We start from the raw sequence: 11,667 nt of genomic DNA on the forward strand, positions 1-11,667 counted from the left end.
TAAGTCGGCAATTGTATTTTGGCCACAGATGCTTGTTGGATGAGAAAAGCCAGCTCATGGTGTTGTAATTAAGCTCTATAGAATCCTAGGGACAAATAAGGTCATTTTGGTCGGACATTAGGTTTTCTAAGGCTTAGTATATAAGCCAAAACCTAAAGCTTTGTAAAAGAACTTCTAATAATTTGATCTACTATCTGTGAGTGAGCGTACTGTGTATGAGAGAGAGTGAGAGTTTCTTCTTGACTCTACGCGCGTACCAGTGGTTGGAATCGAGTGCGGAGAAGTGTAGCGTGTTGCCGCCGACGAGAGCTACGCGCCAATACCTACATTGCGCGCATACGGTCCGGTTTTGCGAGCTCCATCTATGAGCTTTATCTGGTGATTCAGTGAGCATACATTGTCCGTTTCTGCATTTCATCATATCCACGCGTTCGCATTTAGTAGAGCTACACATTAGGCACTTTAGTTTTCGGAAACGACGACCTGCAAATTTCAGCCAAACATCCTATGTGATTTTGTACTGCGTGTTTTGGGTTGAGATTTTGGTTCATGGACCTTAGGGAGAGCGACCTATTGGTGTTAGTAGGGTCTCCTTCAAGTTCTGTGGCGTTTTGAGACTGTTTGATGGGTGTTTGGCTCTTGTAAGCGTTGTAGGAAATCTCTTCTTAAGCACTCTTGAAGGCTGTAGCTAGACATTGGGTAGAAACCTTTGTAGGAATTAGTCAGAAGTCGGCCGAGTGTAGATTGACACCCTATGATTGCTTCCACACGCCTGCGGGTCGAGCTCCATCCTTAGTTGACATTATATGTTAGTTGAGTTCTCGCTATGCTGACGTCCGTCACGGCGTATTCGTCCAACATTGGCGCCGCTGCCGGGGATGAGGGCCCTAAGTAGGTGACCGAGACTAGTCCTTGAGGATAGAGGTCCCTCTGGCTTGCCAGAGTACTATTTTACATTTAGATAGGATTAGAGGGTGGTGGACTCTCGAGGTCTTAGGAGGAGTCTAGGGAGCGTGTGTCTAGCCTAGATCTTCCGTCTTAGGTAGTAGTAGGTTGTGGTGTAGAGAGTAGGAGTTGGAGTGGTAGATGTGGTGGTAGGTTGACTTGAGAGTCCGTGTGAGGCCAGGAAGAAACCAAGACATCAAAATTACCATCTCACATGTTGAGTAGGAGTAGGGTAAGTAGGATATCTTGATTGCTGATCTAGAGTACTTTATGCATGTCTTATTTGCTATTAGGCTCATCAGAGAAGTGGAAAACGCTAAGTAGGAAAGACGATAAATTGTGTTTGGAAGCTGATTTGAAGTCCAAAAGTTTCTGTGATTATTGCTGAGAGCTCTACAGAGCATAGGGAGTACTACTACCAGAAAAAAATTGCATTTTAAGACAGTAGACATCCTACACGTAGGATGTCTCTAGGGCACTGTTGGCAGGGAATTTGGGGAAATTGAGGTTACCAGTGGGTTCAGAGGGTAGGTTTTACCCTAGTAACATATTGACTTGAGTGTTTTTCCCTATTTTTGTTGACCAAAAGCCAAAAGGCGGAGTCAAAAAACGTAAAATTTCAGAAAAGGCTTAAATTGAGTGATTTTTGCATTTTTTTGCAAATGTGAAGCACACTTGCACTTGCTGAGAGCATAAGGAAGCATCAGAGACTCTTCAATCTGAAAAAATAAGCAGTGGACATCCTAAGCGTAGGATGTCTACAGGGTGATCTGGGCACTTTTTGGAAAAAACTGAGGTTACCAGTGTGTTTAGAAGGTAGGTCCTATCCTATTTTCACCTGGAAAGTGGAAATTTGACCAAATTTTGACACATTAAATCCAAAAGACGAGAATTGCCAGACATCCTACCCAAATTGTGTCCAAGGCCTAATTTTGAGACCAAACCATAGGATGACTCCATAGGCATTTTCTAAATGTTGTATTGAGTGCATGTGATAAATTTCATCTCATTTGGGTCAGTGAAAGTGAAGATTGAACAGACTTTAGCGTTTTTGGACGGACAAAAGGCAAGAATAGCTAGTTTTGGGGTCTTTTGACATCCAAACTCAAATCTAAGCATATCAGTGGGTTGCTGAAGACTAGGGGAATCTTTGGTCCAAGTTTGGGTTCATTCTGGGCAAAAAGACATCCTACGTGTAGGATGTCTACTGCATGATTCTGAAACCAAAATTCTGACCATACCATGCTGTCTTATAGCCTTAGATAAGCCTCCTAGGCAAATTTGGTCCAATTTGGAGTTGATTTGACTTGGGAATTCATCAGAACAGACATCAGGCTTTTGGAACAGATACGTGATCATTTGACCAACCTATAGGTGTCAAAATCAAGGGGAAGCTACAGTGCAAGGTTAAGCTGAAATAGAGCAAAAAGACATCCTACGCGTAGGATGTCTCCAGGGTCATAAAGTGGTCAAAATTCTATTGTAGCCGTATAGGGAGGTTCTAAGTATCTGAAGGATTTCAGATATTTTTTCAAAAGTGAATTTAGACCTTGTTTGGCCTATTTATCAAGCAAAGACAAGAATTGTCAGACATCCTACTCTTGGAGTGCACTAGAAGCTTATGCAGCCCAAATCTTGACCTATTGGTATCCAAATTCAATTCTAAGCATACCATTGGGTTGCTGAGCACTAGGAGAATCTTGGGATCAAGTTTGGATAAAATCTGAGCAGTTAGACATCCTACACGCATGATGTCTTCAGCTTGATTTAGGACTCCAAACCAACCTATGAGCACACCATCGTGATCAACACATCAAGGAGAAGCTGGGGTGAAAATTTCAAGTCATTCTGAGCAAAAAGACATCCTACGCGTAGGATGTCTCAAGGCCATTTTTAGGTCCAAATGAATTTTTTTATCATACCATTGTGTTGCTGGACTTAAGGGGAGTCTGTGGACCGAATCTTGTTAAATTATGAGCATATAGACATCCTACGTGTAGGATGTGTCTAGGCCAGTTTTAGGGTCCAACTGTAATTTTGACCATACGGGAGTGTTCACAGTGTTATAGAGATCCCAAATCGTCTTTTAAAATTGAATTTGGACTCATTTTGACCATTCTAAACTGCATTTCACTATTTTGGCCATAACTTTCACAAACGGTATCGGATCGAAAAATTTTTTATATCAAAACGTAGCCTGAGAGCGACTCTACAGATCTTAGAGCAAAACTTGAACTAAATGCATGCCAATGGCAACCATTTAGGTCAACTTTGAAAAAAACGTCGTTTAAGGCCTCAAAATGCATCTGGAAGTGAGGAGTGTCTAAAACCAATGATTCGAAAGAATTGTGAGAAAACGGTCACGGTATTGAAGACTGCTAAGTTAGTAGATTGAAATTATCTTTTGGGAAAACCATTGGTCACCCGCAGAAAGGTGTAATAGTTAACTACAGCCTAGTGTACGTCCATACACAAATCTGGGAGCAGTAAGACCATACACAAGGACTCTTGATTTTGCAACAACAGTCCCAAGTTTTGGAGAACTTTAACACAATATTTTTGCTAGCAAATCGCTGCAACTTGTGCATAATTCTCTTGTGCTAGCTTAAGTTTAGTTCAGCTAAAAGCGAACTTGAAAGTCACTTCTGAGCCCACGGAACAAGTGTGGCCGTCAAAGGCACATCAAGAATTTTTACATTCATTGTGAAAAAGTTTGCCAGCTAAATAGAATTTTATAGATTGTGTGCTAAAGTGAACACAGGTTAGCTTGAATCAAAAATTGCTACGAAGGAAGCAGTCGTTGCAGTATAGTGGTAAGTTGCATAACTTATCACAGTGCTTCCAATAGATCGAGGCCTGCTAAAATGCTCTAGGCAAAGCAAGCAGCTAGACAAGACAGTATCAGCCTTGGCAGGGAAGGGAGCTAAGAAGTTCAAGCAAAGCCCAATTCAGAAAACTCAGAGATTAAGGCATCCACAAAAGCTGAAGGACCTCAAGCGAAAAAGACCGACACAAGGGTGCTAATAATTTTTATTAGCTTTGAGACAAGCTATAAGAGCTATCACTGAACAAGTACAACAAGGGAGTCAAGACGAAAGCAATGGCGTCTCAAAGGAACCAGACTAGCCGAGACGAAGCTCCAAGTACATCCACATAAATTACAAGAGAGCAAAGTGGGATCTATTTAATTGGCCATTACAAAGGATTGCCATGCTATGAGGATATAAATCGGAATTTGTACATCAAAACAAAGAAAGATACAGAGGAAACTCGGACATCTCAATATGTAGAAGTATTTGGATCAAGAGGGGAAGACTACAAATCTAAAGGTGGTAATGTTTATCATCTAGTCATGGATTTACCTCTTGATACGAAGCTAGAAGAGTTAACAACTACAGCTGTCACTGCACAAATGGGTGGCACAACACAAGGCGCAACATGGAAAGACACTGCACAAGTCTCGTGCACCGCACTAGCACAAGACAAAGCACAAACACACCAAATCGCACAAACAGGGAATACGCCGGAAGTACCAGCTATGAAGATAGCACAACTTCAAAAAGAGCTAGCTCGGTCTCAAGAGCTACTTAACAAAGCACAACAAGTCATATCATCAGGAATTGAACAGATGCCAACATCAGATATGGAACCCTCTCGGATGGGGGGAGTTCAAACTCAATAAAGAGACCCTATATCTTCAAGAGTGGGATTAAGAAGTCTAGCTTTACAAGAACTAGTGTCCTTTTCAGGAACCCAAGTGGAATTTCAAGAAGCATTGGAAGATGCCGAGCCGGAGGAGAAACCACTGGAAATTCACAATGCCCAATGTAGAAGGTCAGGTGAAGATGTCATTGTGGTCGACAAATACGATAGGCACTATGAAATAGCCGATGTGAAAAATATGGATGAGTTCAGCATTTGTGGGAAACCTGTAAGTCACATACTTGGACCCCGTCCAAAAGCACCATCCAGGGAAATGAAAAACAAAGATTCAGTTCGATCTTCACCCTCGGTGCAAACCTCACCAAAATCAACTTGGAAAAATAGCCCTAAGGCTATGCAGAAGCCCCACGACAAAGACCATATAATGATGGAAGAATTAGCATTACAACTGCTAGAAAGCATGGATAGTGATTTGATCTTGTATGCAAGCAATAATGGAAGCTATTTTTAGCTTCTCAAGGACAAGACGATGAAGGATAAAGAGACGAAGCCAGTGGATACACCTAAGTCAGTCGTAATCTACAGGTTCATGCATGCAAAGAAGAGGTCATATCTGTATCTAGATACCATAGGAAACCATTATCAGCAGTATTATGGAGAGCTGCCTCGTCCAAAGGGTGCACATGTTGAGATAGCGACATATTGCAACCAATGTGCCATTGGTCATTTAGTGAAGGACTACCCAACAAAGCTCTACATGGAAAAGAAGAAGCAATAAGCCAAAAGCAAAGTTCAGACAGTGACAACAAGGGAACGAAAGCAAGAATCCCCAACGAGATCTCCTAAAAATAAGCAGATCTTATCGCAGAGCACAAAAGATAGGCTCAAGACACAATTTCTTGAAGTCAAGGGTGTCAACGACATTATCATAGAGAATCAGGCTTTCAAAAAAGATCAATTGAATCAGCTGATTCAAGATCTCTTAAAGAACCTCAGTGAGGACAAGTCAAAGCATCCACAAGGTGATGAAGATGAAGCTTGCAGTTCAAGGGTCAAGAGAAAAAGAAGCCAAGATTCTGACGATAGTGAGCCAACACAAGAAGAGGTGGCAGTGGTAACAAAAAATCTTAGTGCCACGTCACAAGTGGAAGACATGCAAATAGAATCAATGGATGAAGCTGAACGTCTACCAAATAAATTCTCTACTGTGGACTCTTCATTGGTGATTGAACAAATCAAAGAGTATGATAAGCTAAAAGAAGATGTAACTAAAGACATAGAATGCACAGAAGAACAGGAAATGACCGAGTCCAAGATTGACTACCAAGGACAAGCAATATAGGATATGAATGAATATTTTTGAGAAGAGACTCTACAAAAACCCATGGAACAATGGAAACCAAAGGCCACCGGGGACCATTGCATCAGAAGAAGAGAGTCAACCTCAACATCCTGCTACACAAACTTCAAAAGATTTCCAAGAAGAAAAGTCACCATTGAATTACCTTCAAGTGCTAGAAGCAGTAAATAGTGACAAAGAGCTTCTGAAATCAAGATTCAAGGCATCACAGTCAGAAAGTAGCAATGAAGACCAGCAAGCTGCTCAGGCTATAGACCTTCCCCAAAGCTATAGATCAGAAGATAGTAAGCACTTGGGACATGCTACAACCAGTCAAATGATAAAGAAGCTCAACATACAAGAGGATGACAAAGCTTCCAAGGCACAAAAGTCCAAGAAAAGTACCAAAAGCAAAAAGGACATCAGTTACTTGGCAGTCAACAAGAAGATTAAATTCTCATTGGATGTGCATGAGAAACTGAAATTCAATTTTACAGCAGACATAGATTGCACTGCCACGACTAATGTCATGTCCTATGGGCTGTGGTTACTTCTAGATAAACCAGAACTGTATGAAATTCAGGTACAGGTTCCTATATCACATGGAATAGCCGTCACAAGTTTAGGGATTGCAAAAGCTACCCTTACACTACGATCAAAGGTAATCAAAGACAAATTCCTAGTGGTGGACTCTCAAAAAATGAGTACACACTTGATTTTGTCCAGTCAATGGGCGAAAATGTTTGAAGAAGCACCTGAATCTTCAGCACTGGTTAAGCCTACGACAACTCAAAGATCTTCGGCCACTATCGACAAAGGAAAAGCTAAAGCAAACAGTGTTCTGCAACCCAAATCCTTCACTTCAGTCAAAGTCTTTAGCCCAGCCAATTCATGTACACGAAGAAGCCTCTACATCAAAAGACAAACCCTCGACAACACAATGGAAACCAAAGTGCAAAGTCTATCAACCAAAGTTTCCATCTCAACAAAGCCTCCACAAAAGAAAGAAACAGGTCAACCAAGTGTTATTATCCAAGGAGTATATCAAGGACAAAGATCCAATTTGGGTACCAGCATCAAAAGAACCACGACAAGCAAAAGTCACAGGTTGGATAACATCAAACATTTCAATCACTGCTCAAGGCTACTATGACGAGAACATCAAAGTATGGGTCAAAAAACCAAAGGTAACAGCTTGGACATACCCAGCATGTGGTATCTCTTCACAACAAGATCAACATGGCATCAAGCGCAGGTCTAAATGTTCATACAAGAGTAAAAATAGGCACATGAAGAAGAAGCAAAGACCTTCCAAGCAACAAACATTGAAGCAGTTGTGGGTACCAAAGTCAGAGCTCTGTGGTGAAAATACCCCACAAAGTCAAGCTAAGGTCACACAACAAGCAGTGCAACGAATGATCCCAGTCAAGCTACTGGAAGCACAAGGATACTATACAGGTAACACTCAAATTTGGTTGCCAAAGATTAAAGCTTCCCCTGAGATCATGAAGAAAACTCATGTAGCACAACATGCCCAACAAGGACAACCCAACTACGCAACCATGAGTGCTACAACTCCAAGGTGGATCCCTCGTCATTTACTACAGGAGCAAGGCTTTTACAAACGTAACATCAATATTTGGACACTGAAGCCAAAGGAACATCAAGTCAAACAAGCAACAAGGCAAGTGGAAAAGCAGGTCACACAAGGACCGAGGACAACTTGGATTCCAAAACCTATGGCCGGGAAGCAACAACAAAGTCCCACAACTAGTCTACATCCTCTTATCAACAACGGTGAAGCAAGGATACAAGAAGAAGTCATAGTTTTAAAGAACACAGTCTGGAAGAAGACTTCATCAACCATTGCTTCAACCTCAAAACCTATCTCACCACGCAACATTAGTGTGCTACCAAAGCATGCAGAGCAGGTATTTGTCAATGTATTTGACAAAATGGCATCACAAAATCAAACCAAAGAGAATGTCCTAAACCTCAATAGCATATGGAATTGGATTTCAGGACGTGATCAGGTAAGTCCAAGTTGCCATTAAAAATACATGGCATAAGACTCTAGAGTCGGACAGTTGAGCTACTAAATGAGCAAAGTGTCAGACCCAAGCTTCAAGTCTAATATTTTCTTTGTGGTCTATGAGTCTAGCTAATAGATATAAGCTCAAGCTGGAGAGTTGAGCATACATAAAGTCATGTCACTCATGCTGGAAGAGGTGAGCATAAGAGTCAAAGTCTACTATTTTAAATGGTGGAGTGGCAGAGTAGTCCAGAAAACACTCATGCACATGAACACGGTGAGGAGAGTGGAAAAAACCTCATCGACCAAAACACTTCTTGTGAATAATGGTAGCTCTTGAAGTCAAATATATTTTTGCTTCTCTAGCTACGTTCACTCCTGGAAGCACCCATTCAAACTCTTCTCGCACAACATATTGTTTCCCATGCATCTATCTGTGCAAGCATATACAATGTCCCATCACTGGACATTTGCATTTGACACAATTTGTGTTCTACCCATGCACTTACACAACAAAATGACGATGAGGACGAAGCGGTAACAGGTGTCATGAGCATTTGCTCAACAACAATGACTCTGACTTCAAGCTACTAACACTTATCCAATGTATATCCAGTCAATAATAGTAGCCATATGGCCATAAGTACTTTAACTCAACAAAACTCGGTTACATCAAAACATAAGTACATATAGCCTCACATTTAATTGTGACTAAAGGCATTTTTTCCCAATGGGTTTTTCCCTTTAGTCCTATCCAGGTATCAAAGACCTTCATTTTGTAATATACGCCACATTTTATTTTTACTATTTTATTTTTCTTATAAAAACACAGAAAAGTAGACCAACAACATCCCCAAACAACTACATGCTCATCAACTAGAAGATCAAGGGGGAACGGCCCAGAAAAAATTCAAAAAGGCTTCAAGATTACAGGTACACATGCAGGATGACACCCAAAGAACAAACAATACAGAGCTGCCAAGATAATGAATTGCTGCAATAACAAACCTCACTCAACCTATTCACACTACAACAACCAATCGGAGGGGGAGAGCTATGGCTTCAACTACACTAAATGTACAAGAAAAAGGTAACTCTACAACATACAAAGCATCTAATAGAAGCAACTGCAACAACAAAAGCTTCAACCAACACCACAACATGAAGCACTCGTCAAGGCCACTGCAGACATAGGGTCTTGTCGGGGACGACAAGACTTCGGAGGGGGAGAGTGTTGACAGGTCAACCTTTCAACAACGCTTCCACAAAGATTCCTTGAAGATTCCTCAAAGATTTTCTAAAGATTCCAAATGAAGATGCTGATGAAGTGATGAAGATGAAGATGGATGCTGTAATGTGAAGATACAAACTCATGGACATCATCGAATATCCCATTACTATCATTTTGAGCCATTACGACCACTTTTGTAATGTTTACGGGAACTTCATATTTTAAGTCGGCAATTGTATTTTGGCCACAGATGCTTGTTGGATGGGCAAAGCCAGCTCACAGTGTTGTAATTAAGCTCTATAGAATTCTAGGGACAAATAAGGTCATTTTGGTCGGACATTAGGTTTTCTAAGGCTTAGTATATAAGCCAAAACCTAAAGCTTTGTAAAAAGGACTTCTAATAATCTGATCTATTGTCTGTGAGTGAGTGTATTGTGTACGAGAGAGAGTGAGAGTTTCTTCTTGATGATACACGCGTACGAGTGGTTGGAATCGAGTGCGGAGAAGTGTAGCATGTTGCCCCCGACGAGAGCTACGCGCCAATACCTACATTGCGTGAGTACGGTCCAGTTTTGCGAGCTCCATCTACGAGCTTCATCTGGTGATTCGGTGAGCATAGGTTGTCCGTTTTTTGCATTTCAGCATATCCACGCGTTCGCATTGAGTAGAGATACACATTAGGCACTTTAGTTTTTGGAAACAACGACCTTCAAATTTCAGCCAGACATCCTACGTGATTTTGCACCGGGTGTTTTGGGTTGAGATTTTGGTTCATGGACCTTAGGGAGAGCGACCTATTGGTTTTAGTAGGGTCTCCTTCAAGTTCTGTGGCATTTTGAGACTGTTTGATGGGTGTTTGGCTCTTGTAAGCGTTGTAGGAAATCTCTTCTTAAGCACTCTTGAAGGCTGTAGCTAGACATTGGGTAGAAACCCCTGTAGGAATTAGTCAGGAGTCTGTCGAGTGTAGATTGACACCCTATGCTTGCTTCCACGCGCCTGCGGGTCGAGCTCCGTCCTCAATTGACATTATATGTTAGGTGAGTTCTCGCTATGCTGACGTCCGTCACGGCGTATCCGTCCAACACTGTTGGTTCATAGATTTGGTTAACTTTCTTGGCATATTTAACTTTTGAAGTGGTCGGAGTTTTTTTACTTTTCTCTAACTCTTGGAATATTTTGAGCTTGGTTGCACCATTCGGTTATTTTTTACCTAATGACTTGTTTAAGCTATTCACTACATTACCTAATCATACATAGACTAGTGGCTAGCCGGGATTTTTCTCTATCCAGTTGCATCGTTTCTGTAAAAAAAATGTTGGGCCGCTTTTTACCTTGGCTGCACTAAGGACTATATTTACTTAGGTTAATGATGCTCATCTCATCAACTTTAAGTACCAATGTAAGTATAGACATGGTGAATTACATATGGGGTATATCTTCAAATGAATGAGAAAAGATGGTGATATGGTTATGGTTTTTTCAGAGATCATTCTACCTTAATGGACTGCTGACCAATTTTTTTCACTACTAAAGTTTGAGAACTTGGAATAAATTTGAGAAAAACTTCTCATTTATATTACACTTGATTAGGTTTTTAGGAACCATATTAATTCAATATGATAGTGAAATCAAACACTTGCATGGGTGATTGCCTTCTAATCAAAATGATATTTTTTATAAAAATAACTATGATTTTTTTGAAATGGGGGATAAAAAATTAATATTTTTTTGGAATTAGCTTGGTAAGGTTTTTTTTTAAAAAAACCTTTTAAGCTGGACATGTATAACAATTGGTATGGTCCACTAATACCTGTAATACACATCCAACGCTAATTGAATTGTTGTCTTGTTTGGATGGATGCAGGTAAGGACTCTATCTTATCTTGGAAGGTTGTTAGCTTTGGAAAGCTGTTCTACACTGGATTACACTTTCACTTACTACTTGGGAGTTCTTCTTTCACTTTGTATAATTGGAATGAGGCTTCATTCTTATAAACATTGTACAAACTAATTCTAAGACTGAATTGTTTTTGTACTTATCATTTCATTTCTTCCAAAGCCAGCTGTCTTTTGAATTTTAAAGTTCAATTATGTCATATTATTTATGGTAAAACAGCTACACACACATCCTATACATAAGGTTTTTTCTCTCTGGAAAAAGCGGGATGCTGGCTCTGGAAACTATTTTGGAAACTTAGTTCTTGGTTTGACCCACAGTCTATAATCCCCTAGCTGGTTGACTGGTGTTGGGTGGTCCTTCTTAGACTATTTTTTTGGTCTCTTGCTCATGGCTATTATAGTCCTTGCCGGTTTAAGGTTTGCAGGCCCAACTCACTAAATATGATCCTATTCATGTTGGTATATTTCCTTTCAGGACCACAAACCCTTTAGAACGACAGCTCGCATGAGTGTAAAACACAACCCTGAAAATCATACAAAGATTCTGGATCAGATTAA

The sequence above is a fragment of the Adiantum capillus-veneris genome, chromosome 19, assembly GCF_014529385.1.
Source record: "Adiantum capillus-veneris isolate H3 chromosome 19, ASM1452938v2, whole genome shotgun sequence".
Classification (NCBI taxonomy): domain Eukaryota; kingdom Viridiplantae; phylum Streptophyta; class Polypodiopsida; order Polypodiales; family Pteridaceae; genus Adiantum; species Adiantum capillus-veneris.